Consider the following 26,773-nt stretch of genomic DNA (forward strand, 5'->3'; position numbering starts at 1 on the left):
AGGCCCTGTAGGTCATATGAGCATTTTGAACGTCATCGAAGTACAATGGGAAGCAGTTTAAGCGGAGAAGCGACAAGAACAGATGGGTGTTTTTAAAAGAACATTCTGGCTGCTGCATGGAGAATGGTTTTGATGGAAAAACAAGGAAAGCATAAGCCATTAAGTAGATGGCAGGCCTGACGGGGCCCCTCACAGGGAGGAGGAAGAGAAAAGGACTAGCATAGGGGGTGGTAAAGACACTTTTTCCTGGAGGCTAAACGGTCTCTAACTACCTACAATTAATGATATTAAAGACTCGGATTTCTGGCTGAAGCACATTCAATACATCCGTACTTTTAATATCACTAAAAGGCTCAGAGATTTCGAGGGGCTCAATGGAATGATTAAAATTTAAGTCACACTCTGCATATTCAACTAATTAAATTAGCCACGAGCTCCTCCTAGGGAAACTCAAGTTGAGAGCAAGACACACACACAGTAGGTCAATGCTACTTAATTGAGAGGCATAATATACTGTGCTCTGGAGCTGCTGCCACAGATCAAATCCTCTCTTTTTGCTAAGTCTGAGCCCATAACAGCCCATCTACGTATACATGTGACTGTGAACATTGACAAAACAGCCACTGCCTCCTTGTTCACAGAAAGAAAACCAGATGATTGACATTTTATGTAACCATATGAGTCTTCAAAGAGTGATGGATATGAAGTATAGTAATTCTGAATTAAAATGATCAAGCCCAGCTCTTATAAAACTAACCAGAATACCAGTAATACATATCATGGAAACATGCAAATCCTAAAAAGGTGCTTAAATACTGATAATACAGAATTAGGATGCATCTATCATTTAAAAATCTAAAATAAAGGGTAATTTCCCAGAAAGTAATAGCCCATGACTGTCATCCCATTAGAACAAACTACTAACATTCTGTTTTTGCTTTCTTGCTCTACAATGTGCTGCACAGAGAGTAGTAGAGCAGCAGGGGACATGAGGAGTGAGTTAGGGGTTGCTATTGTCTGAATGTTCCCCTCGCCCTTTATATGCTGAAATCCTGACATTCAAGAGGATGGTATTAGGAGGCGGGGCCTTTGGGAGGTAAGAGGTCATGAGGGTGGAGCCCTCATGAATGGGATCAGTGCTCTTATCAGAGACCCCACAGCTTGCTAGGTCCTTCCAACATGTGAGGACACATTAAAAGTCTGGGACCTAGAAAAGGGCCTTTGCCCGACCATGTCGACACCCTGATCTCAGATGTTTAGCTTCCAGAAATGTGAGAAATAAATGTATGTTGCTTATAAGCCACTCAGTGGTATTCTGTTATAGCAGCCCAGATGGACTAAGGGGAAAAGAAAGACTTTCCTGGCCCAAATAGATACCTGATCTTTCCACTTTAGAGATATTCTTTTAGTTTCTGGCTTGGCCTCTCAAACTCTGAAGCCACTATGCATTTCTCTGGCTATTTTCTGACCAAGTGTCTCTAGAAGCATCCATGTAGAACTCACCTGTCCTTAACTCCAATCCTACCTGTAATCCCCAGTGGGAGCCCAGTACCCTAGCTTTTGCCACAGTCTACACATTGGATACTAGAATGGAAACTGTACAGGGCAGTGGCTTTTCTCTGTTTCGTGCAGTGATGGAACTCAACAGCCTGGATAAGGCTACTTCTTGGTTTCAACAATTCTTGACTTTTGCAGACTTTCTACTTTGATTCATTCCAAACTCTTGAAGCTTTTCTAACCACACACATTGTTTTTTCCTACGTTCTTCATCTCCCTTCATTATCATTTATATCATTTCTGCTTCAAGATATACTGTACACCTACTGCATATATCTGGGGAATCACAGTAATACAGCTCTGAGTGGTTTTGGAAGCTTCTGCTCATTGTGGGATACTGTATCCCTTGAGCCCTTTGAGTCGTTCTTGGTTTCTATCATCTCTCCACTCTACATAAGATGAACTCCATTTTCCCTGTAGTGTGTTCTATGGGGCCTCACCCAGGTCCCATTCTTTTAATTGCTTTCTATATTATCAAATAACAGATTATCCCTCTGCTCCCAGATGCTGATAAAGAAAGTGGTGCTTTAGCAGTGTGGAGGAGGACATGACAGTGCCATCTGTCAGAGGGGGTGGAGCATGAGAGAGGGCAAGGCTGGAAGAGTTGGGGGATATAAGCTTTAAGATCCAAGCAAATGTGAGCTCCATCCAGTTCTGCAAACTTCTTCTGCTGCTAACAAGACTTTTGAGCCTTCTCATGAGCTACCCTGCCTGCTTCTCCAGCCCCAGCTCCCACACTCTTCCTCTCATCATTCATCTCTAACCCACTGGCTCCTTTCAGATCCTCAAGTGCACTGAGCTTTCACCTGTAGGCTTCCTGCTGCCTGGAATGGGCTTCCAACCACTTGGCCTTGCCAATTTCTATTCATCTGCACGTACATGTGGCTTCCTCACAGTGTCTTTCCTGACCCCCAGTTTATATGACTCTCTCATTATTCTCTCTCCCTGCATCATTCTTTGCCATCAGTGTGCCCAGGCAATGCCTGGCTATGTACTGTGTGAGTGTGTGCCGGGCAATGCCTTTCTCCTCTGTCCCACTACAGCCTCACAGAGGGCAGGGAACACATCTATATTCTCCCACAGGGCCTCAGACACAGCAGACTTTCGATAAATATTTGTTGAGTGAATGAATATAAATGAAAGAATTTCTTAACCAGTTTCTCAATAATAAGCCAGAAACATTACCATGGACCTGTCATGGCTGATGGAAGGACTAGATGAGATAACCCATGTAAAACTCCTCACAGCCCAGGCACACAATGAATATCGGTTCCCATTCCCTCTACACCATGATTTCTTCTCATACCGATTCTGCCAAGGGGCAAATTTCCATTTAAAAAACAAACGCTTAAGGGAAAAACAGGCCTAATGCATGCAGATCTATAAAAATCATTCTAATGATTTGCAGATATGATGAAAGAAGCCATTTGAAATCATATGATGCACATGATCAAATAGCTCTGTGATGTTTGTTTGCTCTTTATGAATAAGCTTCTTGCTTCCAGAGAAGGAACAGAAGAAGCATGCAGATCAGTTGATGCTGATAAAAACAAAACCTAAATTTAACACATCGAAGTCCATGAAGACTAATCCATTTTGTAATTTAAAAGGAAGCACTGAGGGATAGAGCAGCCAGTCTGTTCTACCAGAATTAGCACCAAAATACACTCATTAGTGAAGATTTAGTTTTAAGAGACCCATGTATGAATCTTGCTGAAAAATACTGGCAGCCATATATAAATAGCTGCCAGTATTTTTCATTTTACATATCCAACTTATTCATAATTCCGCCCATTTATGTTCCTTTCTAAGCCACACCATTTTTTAATAAGTTTGCCTTTTGATTTTGTTTTAACTACTATTCTCTCTCTCTCTCTCTTTTTTCTCCACCCTACTATAGTCAGTTTTATTACTACAAAGTAAATAAAAGCACATGATAACAAATTTAAACTACAAGGTGTATAAAATGAAAAAAAATTATCTCCCCTCACTACCCTCCATTTACTGACCTACCCAGTCTCACTTCCAAGGTAACCACTGCTGACAGTAATTTCTTCCATAACACCAATGTAGCATCTCAACCGGCTTTAAACAAATGAGATCATATGGCATATGATGTTTTATCCTTTCTTCTCTCTCTAACAATATATCCTGGATAGCTTTTGATATCAGAATACATTTCACCATTGCTTTCTTGTTAAACACTTCATTTTTTGTTGTTGTTGCTATATATCCATTTAGCCCAATTGGGATAAATCTGGAAAATATATTGAATTTGCATCATCAAAATATCTTCCCTGAGTTTAAAGAAAAAGATCACATACATGGGTCTTATCAAGTGGTGATTTTAATGTTATTCTTAAAATGAGATAGCACTGTAAAAATTTAATTCCAAGGCAAACAAATATGCAAGCACATTACTCAGAGAAGTTCTTTGATCTCTCAGATGGCTTTATCTAATTGGTGTCATTATGTTTTAACTCCACTGACTGCCAACTGTACTTTTGTAAACTTGGCAAAGGCTTCCCATGTAATACATTTGAAGAAAAAATAGTGTGTGTGCTCTCTCCCAACACTGTCAGAAAGAAAAAGAAATGTAATTAAATTTCAATCTCTGACAGTTCAAAAATAATGGAATAAAAACTGGAAAACATTATGAATGGCATTTGAATATTATTAGTATAAAAGGAGCCAGATTTATTCATTTTGATAACTTCATTGTGGTTATATAAAACAAATGCCCTTGTTCCAAGGAAGCATGCACTGAAATATTAATATTTAGGGGTAAAGGAGCACAATGTCTCAACTTACAAATGATTCAGAAAAAAATAAAAGAGAGAGAGAACAATAAAGCAAGTGGGGCAAAATGTAAGCAATTGGTAGAATCAGAGTAAAGAGTCTAGAGGAGCTATTTATACTATTATTGCAACTTTTCTGAGTATGTTTAAAATTCTACCAAAATTAAAAGCTACCAAGAAATGAAAAGGAGTCAGGGATGAAACTATAAACAAGCTTAATGCCTTTATTCTGTCAATATCTTTCTTTCCCAAGCAGCTCAGTGACAAGCTCTGTCCCCATTGTGTAGGCCCAGCTGCCACTGCCTCTCCAGCAAGCCCTTATCGGAGTGGGAGCAGGGAAGGTCCAAAGTTGCCCAGGGTGCCATGTGTTCAAGCATCCAGCATGTGGGGAGATGGGGGGACAGAGCTAAAAAGCCACAGCTCTCCCCTAATCGCTCATATGCTCGACCCCCATACCTGAGCTTCGGCCTTTACCTGCTGTGTGTCCACTCCCTTGCTGGGACTACAGCCCAGCCTTTAACACACTCCCCAGCCTGTCTTGCCCTTGCCTGCCTGCCCCTCTTCCCTCTTGCCCCTTATACCTCTAGTTCTAGCCCAAAATACCACCCGCCCTTTACAGATGACCCCAAACCACGAGACAATCAACTGGTCTGATTATTTGCTCTGTCACTGTTGGCAAATCTTTTCTCCAAGCCCCACCCAACCAGACCAGAGAATCCCCTGGGTCTCAATGCCATCTTGGATAGGGTAGGGATTTTCTAAGCTCTTCTAGTGCTGTTGTTCTGATGGTTGGCCACTGACTCAGGAGCCAGCCTTACAGCTTTTGTAACTAGGTTTTCTGGGAAGTGCATTCTGGCAGATGTCCCACCTCCAGTGTTAACAGAGCTAAGAGTCTAACTGTCCTACACAGATTAACCTTTGATCACACACGAAAACAGATTTCTGCGACAATCTAGAAACTCAACTTAAAAAATCAATTTCCGGGTCAGAAAAATAGTTGCCTTGGGTTTTTGTATAAATTATCTCTACAGTGCCAGAAGGAGAGAAACAACCTTTATACTTGTCAACACAAAAACCTAAACAATATAATATGGTTATGCTATGCTTGTGAAAATCCAAAGTATAACACATGAATGTGGGTTTTCCAGTATTTGTAACATACAGGTATATTTTATTTTATTGAAAGTTTAAATAAAATTCATGATGTTTTCAAAATAATATTACCCCAAATAACATTTGCCCAAGTCAAATATTAAATATATATATACACACATATATATACAGTTTTTAAATAAGATCTATTGAATTAAATACAGTAAAGTATATTTAAATTTGGGGAGGAAATTAAAGCACATTGCATCAAAGAGTTAGGGCAATCTGGGGAGAATAAGATTTTAGGGGGTGAAGGAGTACATAACAAAATTTCTTAGAAGCCTCACTAGGAAAGGAAATATTGTCAACCACCTTCTCACAGCTTATCTGAACAAAATTAATTATCCTTCCTCCCAAGTGTCAAGCTAAAAATGACACCTTTAAGGACAGACATAGGAACAGCCCAGGAGAAAGGCAGCCAGGTGAATAACTCTAAATCTGGACCCTAGGACTCAGGGAAAAAATCTTGTCTGAACCTTCTCTGACCACCCCAACCCCTCTAAATGATGACATTCTGGTTCCTCCTCCAGCAGAAGTGGGCTTGTCCAAACCACCTGCATCCCAGGGAGCTGAGCCACCTGCCCAGCACCCCTTCCCCTCACCTATGGGTGTAAGGGACTGGCTCCTGATACCTGCATTCCTCTTTTCACCTTGGATCCATTTTTGGCCACTGGCTCTGCTGCTATACCTGTCGCAGTCCCGACCCCTCACAGTCATCGTCAGGTTGCTCAAAGCTCTGGGTTCCGGCCTGTAAGTCCACCCCTCTGATGTTGACAAATAACAGGGTTCCTGTCCTCCAGGCCAGTCCCCTAGGAACCTCTCACCCCAACCTTGTCATGCTGCCAGCCATGCTCTCAGTTGCAGTTTGACAGGAAGTGCTTTGCACACTGTAAAATACTGTGTACATACTCTTAGGAGGAGTGAGTGTGGTTGCTATGCTGAGGCACAGAGTGAAGAAGACAATTTAAAAGCAGCCTAGAAACCAACCAAATGGGAAAAGATAGTTGCAAATAATAACCACGATAAGGGGCTAATATCCAAACTATATAAAGAACTCATACAACTCAACAATTAAAAACCCCAAACAATCCAATTAAAAAATGGTCAGAAGACCTGGACACTTTTCTCAAGAAGACATACAGATGGCCAACAGATAATATGAAAAGATGATCAACTTCACTAGCTATAAGGGACGTGAAAATCAAAATCACAGTGAGTTGCCACCTCACACCTATTAGAATGGCTACTATCAATAAGACAAGAAATAACAAGTGTTAAAGAAGATATGAAAAAAAAGAACCCTCATACACTGCTGGTGGGAATGTAAATTAGAGGTTCCTCAAAAAATTTAAAATAGAGCTACCATATGACCCAGCAATCCCTCTTCTGGGTATCTACTTGAAAAATTTGAGAACATTTATTTGTAAAGACATAATGGATACTCCTATGTTCATTATTCACAGTGGCCAAGATATGGAAACAACTTAGTTGTCCTTCGATAGATGATTGGATAAAGAAGATGTGTTGCATATATACAACGGAATACTACTCAACCATAAAAAAATGATGAAGTATTGCCATTTGTAACAATATGGATTGATCTTGAGAGTATCATGCTAAGTGAAATAAGTGAGACGGAAAAAGATAAGAACCATATGATTCACTCATAGGTGGGATATAAAACAAAAGCGACAATGAACAAACAAAATAAACAGACTCATAGACACACACAATAGTATGGTGGTTACCAGAGAGAAGAAGGGTAGAGGGAAGGGAAAAGGGTAAAAAGGGTTAAATACATGATGACGGAGGGAGACCAGACTTTGGGTGCTGAGCACACAATGCAATATGCAAATGAAGTATTATAGAATTGTACACCTAAAACTTATATGATGTTATTAAACCAATGCTACCTCAATAAATTTAATTAACAAGTAAATAAAAGTAGCCTAGAGAATGTTCACCTTCCTCTCCTTTAATTAATGTATCCAAATCTGGGTCTTCAAAGAACACTAACTGGGATATGGTTTGTCTTTTGGGGTAATAAAAATGGTCTAAAATTGACCAGGGTAATAGTTGCACAACATACTAAAAGCTACTGAGTTGTACACTTAAGTAGGCAAATTGCATGGTATGTGCAGTATATCTCAATAAAGCTGCTTGAAAAAAGAGAAAACAGAGTTTGGGTTGTGAACCTAACTTACACAATCTGTCAGAAGGAAGTGATCAGAAGAAGATGCAGGAAGAGTCATTTTCTGGAAATTCTGGGTGGGCTCTGCTGAAACACACACCCTGACTTTACCTGCATGAAGCCCAAGTCTGAGCACCCCTCCGAGGCAGCCCCCGCCCCCCCCCCCCCCCCCCCCCCGCAGGAACGTGGCACACCAGGAGAACTGGCCGGTGTAGGTTTCTACGTGCCTGTAGCACACAGAGCTATGCTGACTTTTTTCAGCATTTGATTTTTCCAAACAAAAAGAGAAACCAAGCACATAAAACCCAACAGTGAATTGATGAGCAACTTTGCATATATATAGAATTTCCAGGCAATAAAGCATGCTCTCCAACAAGCCTGCCTTTGTTTGGAGGAAAATTACACTTTGCTTTCTCACAATGCCCTCTGCCAAGCCCAGTGTGCCCTCCTAACTTAAATTAGTCTTTCAATTATATTATCATTCAAAAAGAAGCTAATTTTCACTACACTCATTTAGGGAACTTAACCAAAACTTGAATTTTTGTTGGAAGGAGGTGGCAAACCACACAGTAAGGTTTTCTGCTTTGCCACAATCCTAAGATTTAATCATTTTCTGAATATCTATAAATATTATTTTGATTATGTGAATGGCTTTAAATAGCTGTTTATGAAAAACTCACACTACTGTAAGTCTACAAAGAAACATGCCTAATATAAAATGTGAGCAGGAGAACTAAACACAAATTGCACTATTACTTTCTAATTTGTAGATTATAATTCAGTGTGTCATAATGGTTTATCCTGAAAAATTATGTTATCTCAAAAAAAGATTAAGAACTGATTAAGATAACTTTTTTCTCACAAATCCTAAAATGCTCCATTTACTGGGTAATTTCATTCTGCTATATCAAAAAAAAATTTCAAATCAAAGACCTCAAAAGGAAGGTTAATAAATCTTGACAGCTTTAACAGATTCTGCTTTCTTATTATACATTAAATTCTGTGTGAAATTCAGCAGTCCTTATAATCTGTCATAAAAATGGAGATTAAAAAAATGTTTAAAACTTTGATTTCTCAGAAAATCCTATATAATAAAAGGCTAATATGCAAATAGACCAGACAGCGGAATGACCGATCACTATGACGCACACTGACCACCAGGGGGCAGATGCTCAATGCAGGAGCTGCTCCCTGGTGGTCAGTGTGCTCCCACAGGGGGAGCTCCGCTCAGCCAGAAGCCAGGCTCACCGCTGGCGAGTGCAGTGGCGGTGGCGGGAGCCTCTCCCATCTTCGCTGCAGGCGGAGGCCGTAAGGAGCAAGGGGTCCCAGTCTGCAAGAGGGCACAGGCCGGGGTGAGGGGGACGCGCACGCACGCACGCGCGCGTGCACACACACACACACACACACACACACACACACCAGTGAACGAATGTAGTGCAACGGGCCTCTAGTGTTTTAATAATACGGTATCTCTCTCCCACTGCTGGGTTATTTCCCAGAAAAGGTCCCATTTTCATTATAATTTTCCTAAATAAAGCTGTGATAAAAGAGTATACCAGGGTAATGGAAAGTGTGAGAAATATGATCAAAAGTGGGTTAACTTTTTAAAAATTATCACAAATATATAGCTCACCTTATAAATTCATAATCTGAACAAGCCAATCATTCTGAATAGCTTTGGGCAAATTCTTTTTTTTTTTTTTTGAGACAGTATTATTTTTATCCCTCCCTTCCCCAATTCCCTCCTTGCCATATACAAAAATGAGATATTCATCTCTGAATGTCCTTAGTGACCCCAGCATATATATTTTGGGGACAAATTATGTCAGCATAAAATTCAGAATTGGCAGTCTCAGAGACCAAGTTAGAAGTAGATTCGCTGTAAATAAAATTAAACCCTTTTAGTAATAACTAAGATCACAGAAAACTGTGAACAACAATGCAGGAAATATGCCTTTGGGGGCACATTCAAGTAAGTTACAAATCAAAACAAGCCATTTGCCTCAGGTAAAGAATGTATTGTGAACTCTCCCCCAAAACAGAGTTCATTGGCAGAAAGCTCTTGACCTTCGATGGGGAGACTGCAAGGGTAAAAGAGGGTCTCAGACTCTTTGGAAATATCCACTGGCTCTATTTTCTAGCAGCTGCCAATGCCAAGTTCCAAAAGGCCACGCTTTTAATTAAATAGTATGGAAAAGTAAGATGCCACATGCCTTTACAAAACAAAAAAACACCAGAATGGCTCACAACAGGACAGGAATCAAGAGGAAGTACTAAAAGCAGAATCCAGCTGTTGTCTCAAAAAGATGAAAAACAAAGAAGAACAGAAAAGATTAAAGTCAAAGGGCTGCAGGGATACTGCCATGGGGGCATCTAAAACAGACCCAGAAAGTGACAACAAATCGCTCCTCTCCACCACCTTCCCTCACATACCGGAGGCTATAGAGTGCCTTCTAAAGAAAATTCAAAAAACAGTACTTCTGTTTGATATTCTTTGAAGATACTCAATGAACAAAGCAGCCATCAGCCAATGAACATGCAGAAAGTTCAAAACAGTTCAAGTCCAATTTTGTGATAATTATTATACAATGTTCATTGCCCACTTCAAAGGCCAAAATTGTACGTGCAGATAGATGCCTGTGTAAGTAGGAGTGTGTTTTAAAAAGCTGGTCAAACTGTAATAAAAAAACAGATGGCAAGACATGGATACCATTATTTTGGGCTTCTCTGAATTGCCCCCTCGGAGCACAGACAGATTTCAGCACCCACTTTCCATAAAATCAGATGAGTTTTCACTTCCCATTAAATCCTCATTCTTGCAGTCAGTCTAAAAGCTCATGACGGACTAACTTCCTATTCAAACTGAAATGGAAGTATCACTTTTCCCCTACTTCTCCGGACAGAGTCACTTATATGTGCTTCCAAAATAAATCTTCAATTATTATTATTATTTTACAAAATAGCTCTTCTACTCTCCCCCACTGGAATAAAAAGAGAAAGAAAGGTAAGTGTAAGAACTAGAATTGGAACTTTTATTAAGCTGAGCCCTGATTTCCTACTGTAAGCCTTGCAGGAAAAGGAAGTTAAAAATTTGGAAGTCATTACAGGAAAGCACAGTGCAAACAGCCTAAACTCCGGCCAGATATGAACTACTGTGAGGAGACTGCCCATGAAAGCATCCAAGATGACGTTGCTAATGAACTAAAAAGGCCTATGCTCAGATTCGTGTAGGAAACCCATCAGAGTCCAATGTTCTCACATCAAACAGGCAGTGAGCATGCTCCTTGGATCGGTGGAAGAGGCGAAGAAAGAAGGTGGCTCAGTGGTTTATGGGGGCAAGACTATGAGTCACCTTGGCGATTCTGTAGAACTGACAGGTGTGATAGGTCTTGCCCATGATGTGTCCTTTGTACACAAAGAGACGTTGTCTCAATTCAAGGACAAAGAAGAGGTCTTTGCATAGAGTAATGAAATAAAGCAGGGACTTTCAAATAGCATCTTTGCCAAGGATTTGGGCAGAATCTTGCACTGGCTTGGAACTTAAAGGTGAGACTGTAGCACTGTAATCTTCAAGGAGTGGTGCCGAGATTACAGGTGCACTCGGAAGTGAAAAGCACACTGGCTGGGGCAGGCAATCTGGCAACGGTCCCTGAATGCAGTTTCAGTAAAGATGCTTTAGCATTCCATTTCTTTGCTGGGGGGGGGGGTGGGGAGCATCACATTAAATATAACAGTGGCTAACACCCTATGCCCTGGGGACCCTACCTCAAAAACAGAAACAAAGTGTTATAACATTGAGAGAGAGAGAGGGGGAGGGAGAGAGAGAGAGGAGAGAGAGAGAGAGAGAGAGAGAGAGAGAGAGAGAGAGAGAGAGAGAGAGAGAGAGAAAGACTAGAATCCAGAGTCAAAAGCCTAATGCTCAACTCCCATGGTTTGGGACAACAATCCGTGGACCTGGTTTGCAAAGTGCAGACTGCACAGGAATGCAGTTGCTATCCTTTCACATGGGACATCAGGCAGATGCTTTCGCCTCCTGATTCTAAAGTAAACCTCAAACTGTGCCCTAGCTGCTTACAGTTTACCCCCAGGACTGAGCTTCCCGGACTTCCAGGCTTCCTCCTGCCTTGTCATGCCCTTACTCAGCCTGCCCAGCTGGCTCTTGCCGTGCATCCTTCACAATTCCGAACCACGCGAGTACAGCTGACTATTGCCATGTGCCCTGGTCAGATGTGCTCTGCACAGATTTCTAGCATCATCTCTCTCTGATAGACCATACACCCCATCGGCAGGAGCCATAGCTTATTTCTCTTTCTAGCACCAGTCCATAGCATGGGACCTCAGAAAGGCGCCTGCACAGATGATTATGTAATAAGATGTCATCAATATATGGAAACATTTGCAACATAAGAATATTTTTAGTTTTCCACTTTCCTCTTTTAGTTTTCAATTGAAAGTTTGAAGACTGGCAACGATGCCACAGATGAACCAAGCCGTGTGGCAGGCTGGCATAAATGCACGTCGGCCTGGCCAGCATTGCATCCTATTCATTTTATGGGCATCTCTTAATTTGCATTCCTCTGAAGGCAGAGCTTGAAACTGGGACTTGGAGGCAGCTCATTTGGGAAGTGATCCCGGGAAGCCGGAGTGCAGGGCAGGAAAACTGCCACAAGGAAAGTGGAAAAGACAATAAAGACGGTGTTGCTGAACTGGTCATCCCATTGGGGACTCTTGTAAAATGAATCTTAGAATCTGCTTCAGTAGTCTGGGGCATTTATCTTCAGACGCCCATCCCCCATTATTTGAGGGGTATCTCCAGAGGCACTAATTCCTCCTAAAGCTCTCAACCATCTTGACTTTAAGTTGTGCAAGATCTTGAGGTTTAGGAGGAAGCTGCGAGGCGGAGAAACTGAGAGGCTGGGAGGAGTTGGGGTGGGCACTGAAGTGTACCTGAACTGCCCATCACAGCTGCAGCTGAAGGGAAGAGAAGCCACGGCACACACTACTGCTAAGCAAAGGGCCACAAAAGTAAATAGTTAAGGTCTTACATCATATTTTCCTAGATTATGCACCAAATATAAAACTTGATTCCAAAATACAATCGATAAATCGATGAAAAGCAAGTACTTCATGGGGCCATGAGGAAGGATGTCCTAGCTGGACCTAGGTGATAGAGCTCCCTGGGGAAGAGGTGACTTTGTCAGCTGATACTTACTAATATCCAAGATTTATATATCTCCCCCCAACCTAAGCAGCTCTGACTCTGACCCTGTATCTTTCCTTCCATCCCCTGCATTCACAGGGCAAAGGAAGGACTAAGAATGGCCATACATCCTTTCTTACTCCTGTGACTTCTTTTCACCAAGTAAATTGGTCTTGATGGTCATTTTATAAAAATGAGTGGAGAGGGCAGCCAAGAGGAGAGGGCATGGGACTTACTGACCTGAACATGTTCAATTCTTTACAGCCAGCTTCCCTTTTCCTCTCCTGGGCTCTGATGAGAAAGAATCCCCACCTGCTTTATATGTTGGGGGAACCTACTACAAATGATGGCAAACTTACACTACCTAGCTTTCTCCAAGTATACTTGATAAAGCTCCTTGTATTCATTGTCACTAGAATTTTCTATGCCCATTGGAAAAGGGACAAGCCAATTGCAGTGCCTTTGTTAGTTTTTACCTGAACTGCTGTATACACTGTTTCTTTATGCAGTAAGGACCATGTCAGGCACCCAGCCCACCGCTGCTCGATGCACGTGCACCCTGCATTGACGCCTCCCATCTGCTCTGTCCCACCAGGAAGAACTACTGTCAACGGATTTGGTCCTTTGTTTCTTGCAATCAGCCCCACTTTTCCAATGAGCCTTTTAGCTTCATACTGGCCCAGCATTTTGAGATAAACAGATGTCACGGCAGTGAGATTAGGAAAAGGGACATCAAAGCAGACATCAAAGCTGGCTTCTAAAGAAAACGCCTTTTAACAAGAAGCAGTATGCTCAAGAGAGGATGCTCGGGGCAGTGAAAATGCTCTGTCTGATATCGTAATGGTGGACACATGTCATCACACGTTTGTCCAAATTCGTGGATTGCACAACACCAAGAGTGAACTCTTATGTAAACTGTGCACTTTGGGTGATAATGACGTGTCCATGTCGATTCATCAGTTGTAACAAATGCACCACTCTGGTGCAGAATGATAATGGGGGAGGCTGTGTATGTGGCGGGGAGGGGTATACTGGAAATCTCTGTGCCTTTCACTCAATTCTGCTGTGAAAAACTGCTCTAAAAAGAACGTCTATTTAAAAAAATAAATAAATAAGAGGGGAAAGACAAGGAAAAGAAATAGGAAGGAAAGGAGACAACATATGCCATACGAGATCGAAAGAAATCGGAAAACACCAGGGACACCTGCTGAAATGTGGTACCTGTCAGATGCTAGGGGGCAATATTTGTTGTGATCAGGTAAGATCCTAAGTAGAGAAAATAAATAAAATGAGGGCTGACTTCATGAATGGGCAATCTGTGCATCCACACATGGCCCGTGGTGGGAAGTGCCCTGGGCTTGGTGTAATGCTCTGTGGTTGCCGCCTAGAAATCCTTAATGATTTTTAAACAAAGGCCCCTGGTTTCCATTTTGTGCTGGATCACTGCACAGTCTGTACCCAGGCCTGCGTCGAGGAACAGGGATTGGGAGACAAGCGCTTTCCTTTGCAGGCTTCAGCACAGCGAGGAAGTGTTCGCAGGGATATTCCCAAAGCACTCCCACCCTTCTTCTGATTCACGTGAAGCGGTCTCTCGTGGTGTAAACACACGAGGAATTTCAGGCTTTCGTGGGCCTTGTCCTGAGAGCAACAAGTCATGTGGATAAAGCTGCAAATGAATGAGATTCAAAACCCTATTCACTGGTTTCCTTATTTGCAGAATTGGGGAAATAGCATCTTATAAAAATATCCACTCTTTAAAACAGATTAGTTTATATAACGCCTGACTTCATTGTGAAGGAAATGCCTCCAGAGCCTTCTGTAGTACATATAGCCTGGTTAGAAATCCACTTTCCTAAAAAGGCACAGAGGAGGCAACAAAGGTCTCCCAGTGGTCCCCAAGGACGACTGTGGAAATGGCTGTCGCCAGCCATCCAATTCCTGCCTCTGCGTCTTGGCCCTTATCAGTCATCAAACTTCCGCTCCTTAAATAGAGCCACTCCGAATGTCACCACCAGCTTTCCTGGGACAAGACCAGGGGTTTGGCGTCAGAACCTCAGCTGCCAAAATAAAAACCCTCTAAATTACCTTCAGTTCACGTTGGACCTTCCTGTCTTACATGTTCTCAGTTCACTGTTTATCATGGTCATGGTGGATCAAGTCTTGCTTTGAGTTCTGCAGGAGTTGGCCCTAGTGGCTTTTTAGCTTAACAGCTGTAAAATATTAAGACACGCATTCTTCTTTCTCCAAGGGCTACAAAATAGACCCAGTACACCAAGCATGTCAAACGCAAAGGCTAACATGGGCCAAATAAACAAGGTTTAAGTTTATGTGGGCCGCAAAAAAATAAAAGCTTCAATTTTCATAGAAATGTAGGTTTATTTCTATAGAGACATGCTGAATATAAAGGGCTGCAATAAATGAGTAATAGTTAACATAAAATAATAGAACATTTTAATAAAAATTAATTTTTTTAACATTAACTTACTAGACACTGAATAACTACACAAATTAATAAGTGTAATGCAAATAAACCTATTTTTCTTGTGCTCTGAAAGCGAAATATTTCCTGTTGCACACACCAAACAAGTCAGTCCAAGATTAATGACATGGCAATCGGCTGCTAAAATATTTGCTGCTAGTATTAGTGGAGAGAAATGGTGCGCCTGTGCATAAGGCGAGTAAGGGAAATGAATGCAACACGATTACAGTAATCAGTCATTAGTCAACGTTGTAGTTCATTATTAATAATTATGTATAACAGGATATTGTAAAAATTAAGTTATAAAATTTTTATTAAAACATTTCTCACATACCGTTATATTGGCTGGGCCACAAAAATATTCGTTGTGGGCCACATGTGGCCCGCGTGCCGCGAGTTTGACATGCTTGCAGTACACCATGGGGCATTCCCCAAAACTGGTGGCTATAACCCCAGATATATAGACCAACCTTAAACAGTTTTACATGCTCTAGTAAGCTATCCTTTACAAAATTTGCTAGAAAAATCCATTTATCCTCTGGAAGTTTAAATATTGACTTTGATCTTAATTTTACAAAATGTTTATCCATATTTTAAAAATCTTCCTTGCTGACTGATATTAAAAATAAGCCTGATATAATTAGAGATGCACTGGTTAACCTGAATGTGTGTGTGTGTGTACATATATAATATATATATTTGATTAAAGCTCATCCTTGTGTATAGACACGTCCTCTTATGAAGCCTTGTGCTCTCAGTGGAAACTGCATGTTGAAATGACCTCCACGCGAGAAGAGGCACTTGTTATTTGGACGCGATCCTAATTACAAAGCAGCTTGATGAATAGAAACCAAATGATTCCCATGTTTCTAGCAATATGACATCATTTTGTCTCCCAACAATTGAAATCTGTCTGTAAGCAAACGAGACCTTTTTACTGACATTATTGCTATATGTAAGTATTATTGCCAAAGCTTGAACAATGAAAATCCGGCAAAAATGGATTTCTTTCATTATACAACATTAGCCAAAAGATGTTAAAAGCCTATTAACTTGAAAGTGGACCATGTCATGTGATCTCTTCCAACTAAGTAGTTGGGGAAATGAGAGCTACAACTCTTAAAACATAACTTTATAAATATTAAAAGAGAGGTCTAGTGTGTGAGTTCTCTTTCAAAGAGACCTTTGACATGACAAATATGATTTTCCTGGTATTTAAAATTAGATACAAACTGCCTATCAATCTCAGAAGTTGCTTGTCAGCACTCCCTCTTTCCTTTCCTCGTCTCCTCTTCATTCCCTCAGAAAAGAGGTGTCTAGGAAGTCGATTAAAGCTCATCCTTATTCCCGTGTAAGTGGTTACCAGCCCCAGGAAGATGGACAACTGGGCTCTTCGCCAGATCAAATTACCCCCATTAGACAGTCACCTGGCTCTAGCAACATGAAATCACCATCCTTCAGATAAACACGGGAAACTCTTGAAAAAATGCTGCTTTCCATTTTGAATTTGATCTTTCATAGAAAAATTAAGTTACAAAATTTTTATTAAAACATTTCTTACATACCATTATATTGGAAAATATGAAGTTGATGGTAATAAGCCAGTTCATTAAGCTGGTAAACACTGCAAAGACCATTATGACTTCGAAGCAGCCTTAAAAACATTCAAAATGTACAGTCAAGATAAAGACAATATCAGGGACTGAAATTTATATCTTTTCCAAAAAGAAAAACTGGGGGAGATAGAAAAGCAACATATTTGTCTGCAAATGAAAGTCAGAGCTAATACTAAAATTCTCCAATCTGCTTCTCTTACTGAAGGTCATTATACCAATAAATACCCTGCTTCCTTCACCATGGATGCCCCGCCCGCCTGGCTCAGTGGTTGAGGAAATAAGGATCAACAATTTTACTAAGCAGTTAACTCTCCAATTAGCACATTATCTCTAGTCAAACCCACTGAGGGATTTCTGTGAGGTGGTATCATACAATTAAAAAGAGCAATAGACAGAGATTTGGGAGAACTCAGCTTGGGCAATTCCCCTCTTTGAGTCTCAGCTTTTTTTTTTTTTTTTTTTTTTTCCATCTGTGTGAAAAGGACAGGGAAAAAGTAGGACAAATATAATTCCCAAATACTTTAAATATCAAAAAAAAATCTATAATTCCTCCAACTGCTATAAGTGTTTCTGCTTAACTGCATACCTTTCATGTACAGGGGTTAATATCACGCAACACTCCAATATTCAAAAGTTACTTCTTGGTATGTACTTGGTGTCAGGCACCTGTACAAAGTGCCATGGGAGCTCAGAAGAGGAAAAAAATACGTTGGTGAAATTCAGAAGCTTTACAAAGTAGAGGAAAACCAAGCAGAGCCTTGAACACTTAAATGAGTTTTCTAAGCAGGCAAGGGAAGAGTGGTGTTCCAAGCAGAAGAAACAGTATGTGCAAAGGCTCAGAGGCATAAAGAAGTTTGTTAAGCAGAGGAAATAACAGAGCAGTGGTCACAGTTAATATAAGGGGTTTCCTAGAGCAGGGATCAATAATTTATTTTTTCCTATAAAGGGAGAAAGAGCAAATATATTTAGCTTTGGCAGGCCATTTAATCTCATCACAGCTACTCACCTCTGCCATTATAACACAAAAGCAACCATAAGCAACATGTGAATACATGAGTGTGGCTTTGTTACAACAAAACTTTATTTACAAAAACAGGCAACAGTCTGGATTTCACCTACAGGCTACAGTTTTATAACCTCTGCTCTAAATATGTGTGTGTGGGGGCGGGGGTATTGATTTTAGAGAGGGGAAGAGATAGAAACATCAATGATGAGAGAGAATCATTGATTGGCTGCCTCCTGCACACCCCACACTGGAGATTAAGCCGCAACCCAGGCAAGTGCCTTGACCAGGAATTGAACTGTTCATGGGTCGACGCTCAACCACTGAGCCACACTGGCTGGGCTACAACCCCTGTTCTAGAACATTACAGGGGATAAGATTAAAAAGGCACGTTAGAAACCAAATTGGATACATTTCTCTGGGTATTACAGAGATGCTCAGGGAAATGTTACTTTTTTTTTCTTTTAAGTAAAAGAGTGATATGATAAAGTTTGTATGCTAAAAATGATAGCAGCATGGAGTATGTACATTTTTACATCCTGTATCATTAAAATAAAAGCATGATCTTTCTCTACTTCATTATACTCTGATATCCTAAAATTAAATCCAGTTAGGGCATCCTGTTCCAAGAAAATATAAAAGTGGATTCTTTCTAACCATCTGGAAAATACATAACATAGTACATCATGTCCCACTTGATCTGAACACCTGGTCAAAAAAAAAGTGAAAAGTAAAATCTTTACCTCTTTAGTAAAAGCATTACCTATAAAACCAATAAACATCTAATAAATGTTACAATGGAGGTAAGAATCTGAATTCTGTCTGATAAAGAGCGATAAGAAGGTGGTACTACACATTTATTTGAAGGTCTGGAAATGTTTTACTTGCTATAAATAGCACTGCCACACACACATGCAAAATTCACAACACAAGGGGCAAATAATAAGGAAAGAAGAAGAGCAACATTTGGAGAAACTTCATTCCAAGTTAGACAGTAAAAAAAAAAAGTATATTATACCTGTTTTTATGGGGGACTGTTTTGGGTGCCAAGTCCCAAGAGTGAGCAAGAGACTTTGCTCTTCAAGAGTTAGTTCAGAGTTTAGAGGAGGGGTCAGCAAAATTTTTTGTCAAGGTCTAGATAGTAAGTATTTGCGACTTTGCGAACTGTATGGTCTCTGTTGCAAGTACTCAATTCTGGTTGCAGCCCAAAAGCAGCCATAGATAATAAACACATCAATGGCTGTGTTCCAATCATATTGTAATTGTTGCAGATCCATAGTCTAGAGAGAGACCTTAAGTACATCTTTGAAAATAACTTACATCATTGCAAATAATCAAAGCTTTATGAAGGAAAAGCACGGTCTAGGAGCCACATGTCTCATGACCGCAGTAAGTTGAAGGTCCAAGAGGCTCCTGTGAGGCTGAGGGTGAGGAGGAGGTAAACAAGGAGGGAAAGAACACCCCAGACAAGGAAGAGTAGCACAGGGAAGCAGAGACGTGGGGTGGGGGCAGGATGCGGAATGAAGAGAAGCCCTGTGTGGAAGCATCTGGAAAACATGTTACAAAGTACATCTCAGATGCGGCTGAAGTGCAGAAGCAGCCAGGCCACACAAGGGCGCTAAACTGAGGCAGGGACCTTGGCTTCTACTCCAAGGCAAGAGGAAACCATTTAAGGTTTGGAGCTCAGCAGCACTTGATCGATTTGCATTTCTAACAGATTCAGAGGTGCTGGTGGCAAGAGGCTGTGCAGGGAGAACAGCTGGGAACCTAAGTGGGTGTGTCAGGAAAAAAAATGTCTTCGTTTGGCTTCCACTGGAAACAGACTCACTGACAAGGTCTCGGGTTCAGAGAGGGTATCTGGGGAGAACACACGTCAGGAAGTGGGAAGAGTGAGGCAAGGAAGAGAGAAAGACCATTATGGGAGTACTACTGAGTGGATTGCTGCTGCGGGCAGTTGGGGCTCTGTACCCCTGGGGCGTGAGGAGAACACACCTCAACACGGTCTCGCAGAGGGATGGCAGAGGCTGGGGTGTTTATCCACTGACGCTTGCCTCTCATCCACTGAATGTTGCCCTGGGAGCATCAAACCCCTGACACTTCTGAGCTGGCTCATCCCTTGGCTGTGAAGATCCCTCCGCACCAAGGAAAACCCTCAGGGGGAAGTAGAGAGACACAGACGCAGGGGGACAGGCCACTGAGCTGCAGATGAATTCAGTAATGGGCTAAGGATAATCGGAATTGGGCATCGACAAGTTTTGCTACAAATAACTTTTTGGTTCCACCAGAAAGTAGATACATCAAGAAAAATACACATGATTTTCAAATTCTGTGTCTAAATTTCCTAAATAAATTTCTCCTTTTTAAAATCAAAGACTGAAGTCTGCTGAACTGAAGTATGTTTCATATGGATTTTTCTGACAAAATCAATAGCCTACCACAGGGGCCAGGTTCAAAATATTTAACAACCGAAACAGCAAAGGTACTGACCATTAATCTTAACCTTAAAAACTCTTTCAGAGCACATGCGTGTGGACCAGCTGAACACCAGCCCTGCCAGGTTTCCTAAAGACGTTTCTGGAGAATGGTAAGAATGGAGCAGGCGTGGCTCGGAGGTCAGCACAGAATTTCCCATGTGAGGAGGAATGTTTCTGGATCTGCAGCTGGGTAACACACGAAGGACAAAGTGCTGCCTGACCCGGCATGAGAAAGCCAGAGGTGATCTAGGATGAGTTCCCTCAAGGAAGAGCGTCTCTACCGGGCAAGCCCAGCGCTGGCAGTGAAAAAATTAATCCGAGACAGGTACTCAGGTTCCAGCACATGAATACTAGCAATTGACTGCAAACACAGGTTTTCCAACCAATCTACCTCCCTGCTGCAAATGGGCAAGAAAAGTGCTGGTTATCCAAATTACAGTCCAAGGTCAACATGAGATTAAGGCCTTGCATCTGAAGGGAAAACATTTCAGACCATTTCCATGGCTTCCAGCTTGGAGACACCGCTGTCGGACTGGCCTCCCAGCATGGAACAGCTTCATACATCTTAATGGCTCACTGCTGGCTCCCTGGTTATGGGGTGGAGTTAGATGGGTATAGTAGAATTTAAACACTGTGATCACAGATCACCATTGTCACAGAATTGCTGTGGTGGCAGTTTAGTTACTAGAAGAAGCCTAATCGATGAAGACAAAAATTGGTCTGGTTCCATAGTGGCTGTCCCAACTCCGTGAGTCCCATTTTTTTTCTCTGACTATATATATATATATATATATATCAATCTCCTTCATTACTAAAAAATGACTCTTCTGCATGGTTTGTTCGTTTCACTAACCTAAATACAAGTTAAGGAAGGACTTGATACTCTTGCCTCTTCCACACCATGGTTTGCATCTCATTTTCCCACTGCCTGATGTTAAATTTGGTTAGGGCTCTGCCTGAGTGCATTCTGTGGCATAAGTCCTCGCTCAGACACTGCCAACTAGGGTAGGCTTCCCATAAAGCCCACCTTTTCCAAAAACATCTCAGAGAGTAAAGCCATTTTCTGGGTGAAAACTTCACCAGGTATTTACCCAGCAGACTTGTTCTTAATGTCAGACCTACTTCCCTTTCTCTTTCATATGTTTGACCAACCAACTGGTCTTTCCTTTGTCTTCAATCCATCATCTCTGATGCAAATGTTTTTTATCTCTTGGCAAAGCAGGTATAACCGCAAGGTCCTCAAGGTTGAGTTAGCTTCTTTCTTTATACCTATTAACCATGCTTCTCACCCATAATAAACACCCTGCTTTCAGACGGGCCTAGTCCTGGTCTCATCAGGTGCTCGGCCATCGGCTACCTTGCCCCCACTCTGTTCTGCCCAATCTGTGGATAATCAGAGTCAACAAGTTTAAAATCTAACAATACAACATGAGCAACAATTTGACTCAGAGCAACTTAAAAGCAGGAAAACGGCCTGATGCTCTTAATACCAGCACTACAGAATTATGGGATCTGGCATATGTCTTTCTAATAGTAGTTAGATGATGATGATGATGATATGACATTTGCTAGCACCTTACACTTTGTAAATCACTTTCACATATTAAATCACTTAAAGTGTACTCAATCTTATAAGACAGATAAAACAGACACCTTTATTTTCCCATTGAAAAACTGAATCTCCCCGATGAAGGAACTTTCACAATGTTAAGTGACTCACACAGTTATAAATTGAAGGGCCAAGATATAGAACAGATCTTGAGATCCTAGAGCCCATATGCTTCCCTCATATCGCCTGGTCGTCTCCTTCCTCCTCTTCTGGTGGCTTCTCAAAGTGTATTTGGAAGTTCTTTCTGGTTGAAATTAAGCCTCCTTCTTTTTCATATACATAAATTGCAGTCTTAGACATCTCTCTAAAGTTCCTGCACTCCACTGAACAGCAGAGTTAAACAGGCCCTGAGTGGGACCCATTATCTATAATGAAGGCAACACTGAGTCCAGACTCAAGCGTCCCCAGGGTTAGCTAGTCCCTGAGGACACAGGACTGCAGCGGAATTCATTCCAAGTGGATACCCACAGCGGTTTAAAGAGATCAGGAAGTGAATATGAGGGAGAGAAAAACTGTTAGCTAAAACAAATTCAAAATCACGAAAAAGAACTTTAACTAAATAATCTCTTAGCATTTCATAGTGTACACACCAGGGTAGAAGGTTAATCCAGAAGTAAATTTAATATATTTAATTTGGAAAATTTAATGTAAACTTAGAAGAAAATACTAGATATACTTAATTATTAATAGCCCCTATTAAAACCCATGAACACACCGCATTTGTATTTAATGCTTTTCCGTCTGTATATACAAAAGAGCTTACTGGCAAAATCTATTAGGAAAAGAGATTTCTTCCCCTCTTAGTTCACTGACAACACAGGGTGGCCTTACTCATTTCCCCACCTTCCTCCATCATAAATATAAGGTATTTATGAAATGCTTTAAATGGAGGTACTTCCTTTAAAGGCCACTGATGAATTTCTCAGATAAGGCATGCATAGTATCCTCTCTCAAGCCAAATCCAAGGAAGTATAATTTAAAAAAAAACACACCTGCAAACATGTGTTGGAGTAATACTAATGCTAATAATAAATTTTAGCACTTTATAACAACAAAGCACTTTCACTTATACTGAACTATAGTATCTCATTTAAGCCCTAGTGTCAATTGAGAGCCTGTCTTCTTTTCCTTGGTAGAGAAGAAGAAATTAAGTAGCTGCCCCAGAACTTCAACCCACTAACACTAGGCTGCTTCTTCTGTTTAGAGGAAGTGCTAAAAGCTCTAGCCCAGTCCAAGGACATTATGCTTAATCCCAGTTAAAACTAGAACAGAAAATAGAATAATGGAATATCGATGTCAATAGGAGATAATTCAACCAATACGGAAACTGCAAAAATCCTTCACTTTATTCATTAGCGAGCTCGTTAAGAACCGCATCAAGTCACTCTTATTTACACACAACTAAAACTTGCTTGGTTGTCTGATTCCCAAGAGGACAGTGTCCTAGGAAAGAAAATAATAAAGGTAAGAGAAGGTACCAAAAGCAGGCCGTTGAGGGGAGTAAGAGCTGACAGCTGACCACTGGGAAAGTCAGGCAGAGCAGCTGGGGACCATGACAGCCGGACACACCTCTACAAGCTGGGGCAGTATTCCCGTGTTACTCACAGGACAATAATGACTGCTCATGATAATGTTCCTCAGTTAAAGATTGCGATGCTTATTATGTTGTTTTAGGAAATATAATCCATTTTTAAAAGGTATATTTCAAAATTAGTTAAGTAAGAACACTTTGGTGTTTAAAGGGGTATTCAGAAAATTTGAACAACTAGAATGAATCATATCTTGAAGGTTCTAGATAATAACAGTTAGTAATAAATAATGAATGAACTTGTCTCTATGCCAGATCCTTGCTGTTAAAGCTTTGCATTAATTATCTCACTGAATCCTAACAACCAATCCAGGAGGTAGCTAATTTTAATATCTCAGGAAATTGAGGCACAAGGAGATTAAGGTACTTGCCCAAGTCACCAGCTAGTAAGGGAAGGTGTCAGAATTTGAACATAGGCTGTTCACTCCAAAGCCAAAACACTGACCCAATTGGCCATATAGCTAACATGTAACTGTACCAGTGTTTAACTGCTGTGCTTCTGGGTCTTTCTCTTATATCTAACCACAGGCATACCCTAACTTTCAAAAGTTCCTTTATAAATCAGTTGTTTGGAATTTTGACTTTATAGCATTTGCTCACCAGTCATTTCTTGAGCATCAACTGTGTGTCAGGCACTGTATTGGTGCTGGGGATACAGAGATGAACAGGACACGACTCCTGCCCTGAATTAGCTACAGGGTAAAGAGGGAGGCCGACATATGAACAATTACCATACAATGTGCACTTACGGAAGTTAACTCTGGTGTCGAGGAAGATGCAATGGCATGCCTAGTGGTTGAGACCTAGAGAAGCACTTTACAGAGTGTGAGCTCTAATAAAATGAATAATAGCCCTGACACCCACGTCCACCAAAGCCCTGGGGGCAGCAGGGAGGGATGTAGACAGTAGGACCTAAGTAATCATTTGTTTGCCCATCGTTAATGATGGACTCTCCTATTCCAGTCATCAAGTGGGCCTGACAGTCCTCCGCTCTCTTCAATCGGCCGGTACGTGGCTGCGTTGGCCAGTCCTGTGTAACACCCGCCTCATCCACAGGTATGTTTTCCCAAAAGTATGGAAAAAACCCTCTTTCCTGCTTCATTATATAAATAGACCAACCACTACCAAAATAAAAAAGGGCAAACTTCCATTACACCCACCTTTGGTTTCCTGAACAGTCTCCTTGGGAAGTCATTCAGTATGCTTTTCCCAGAAAACTTAGTTGCAACTTTCCTATTTTTATATATGTCTAATGAATTACACAAATAACACATTCTCATTATAAAAATTAAAAGGTCAGAATTATGCAGACTCCCTCAGCCCAATTCCTCCCCCCTCTCCTCCACTGTTAACAGTTTGTTATATGTAACTAGAGGCCTGGTGCACGGATTTGTGCACTGGTGGGGTCCCTCGGCCTGGCCTGTGCCATCTCACAATCTGGGACCCCTTGGGGGATGTCAGACTGCCAGTTTCAGCCTGATCCCCACAGGTCAGGCCAAGGGACCCCCAACTGGTGCACAAATCCATGCACCGGGCCTCTAGTATGCATATAAGGTCTTTGGTTAATCTCTTCCCACCCTCCCTCCTCTCCTCCCCTCTAAGATTCATCAGTCCATTAGCTAAAACAAATTCATGCCTGTGCGTTGAGCATCTGCCCCCTGGTTGTCAGTGCACGTCATAGCTACTGAACAGTCAAAGGGTCGCTTAGACTTTTATATATATAGATTCCAGAACTTAGTGCATTTACTTACATATGTAATTATCTATACCCGTGGTCAGCAAACTGCGGTTCGCGAGCCACATGTGGCTCTTTGGCCCCTTGAGTGTGGCTCTTCCACAAAATACCATGGCCTGGATGAGTCTATTTTGAAGAAGTGGCGTTAGAAGAAGTTTAAGTTTTAAAAATTTGGCTCTCAAAAGAAATTTCAATTATTATACTGTTGATATTTGGCTCTGTTGACTAATGAGTTTGCCGACCACTGATCTCTACGGACCTATGGCTTTAGGTTCATTTAAAAAAATAAATGGAATCAGCTCTGGCCAGGTGGCTTGGTCAGTTGGAGCATCATCCTAGCGTACACCAAAAGATTGTGGATTCGATTCCTGGCCAGGGTACATACCTAAGTTGTGGGTTTGACCCCCAGCCAGGGCTCATACAGGAGGCAGCTGATCAATGTTTCTCTCTCACATTGATTTTTCTCTCGCTCTCTCTTTTCTTCTCTCTAAAATCAATAACAAAACATATCCTCAGGAGGATAAGTAAATAAATAAAAATAAATGGAATCATATCATTATGTATTGTCTTGCAGCTCCTTATTTTTTAATTAACAATATTGCTTAGTGATTTTTCCATATTATTACATATAGATATCCCTTAGCTTTTGAAACAGTTCCATCGTATTTCAAGCTATGGATGAATTATAATTTATTTAACCAGTCCTCTACTGATGGACATTTAGGGTTTTCCCAAGGGTTTCCTATTACAAACAATACTGAAAAGAAAACTCTGATACATATATCTTTGTGAACATGTGTAAGTGTTTTGGAGAATTACTATGTAGACTTGGAAATGTTTGTCCCAAATGCTATGTGTATTTTAAATTTTTATAGATGCCTCCAAGTCAGCTGCAAAATATGATTCATATTTGCACCCCTACCAACAGTCTACAAGAATATCTGTTTCACCACAGCCTCCTCAACACTTGATATTTGTCAATTATTTCCTTTTTTTTTCAATCTGATTAGTAAACCCAGCATATCTACTTGTTTTAATTTATGTTTTTCTAACTACTAGTGATATTTATTGGCCATTTATATTACTTCTTCTTTCGTGAATTACCTGTACATAGAGTCTGCCTAGCTAGTGGACTTTCCTTGTTTATTAATAAGATACTTTATTTTCCTATTTTACAGGGGAATGGAACATGTAAGACTTCTCATCCAGATGATTCAAACTCGGATGTCAACCACAGGAATAATCACATTGCAATCTGGAAAGTCGCCATGTGCCCCAGCTGTATGTAGTCTTAGTCCTTCCTAAAAATGAACAGACTAAATATAGGTCTCTTGCAGTAGGCTCACAACTCATGTGGGCATGAAAATGTCT

General features: G+C 41.0%; 1 protein-coding gene across 10 annotated transcripts in view; it reads right to left on the minus strand.

The window, feature by feature from the left end:
- RAPGEF4 (Rap guanine nucleotide exchange factor 4) overlaps positions 1–26,773 on the minus strand; it is a 270,049-nt gene that overhangs the window by 124,972 nt on the left and 118,304 nt on the right. The window contains exon 1 of one of the 10 annotated variants that reach the window (XM_080671020.1): positions 6,140–6,251. The exons of 6 other annotated variants lie outside the window; for them this stretch is intronic. The gene's annotated coding sequence lies outside the window, so the exon portion shown is untranslated. Of the gene's footprint in view, positions 1–6,109; positions 6,252–26,773 lie in introns of those variants that run through there. 3 more of the 10 variants (XM_080671011.1, XM_080671012.1, XM_080671013.1) reach the window with 3 other exon arrangements.

Source organism: Plecotus auritus (assembly GCF_963455305.1).
Source record: "Plecotus auritus genome assembly, chromosome: 5".
In the NCBI taxonomy this organism is placed as follows: Eukaryota; Metazoa; Chordata; class Mammalia; order Chiroptera; family Vespertilionidae; genus Plecotus; species Plecotus auritus.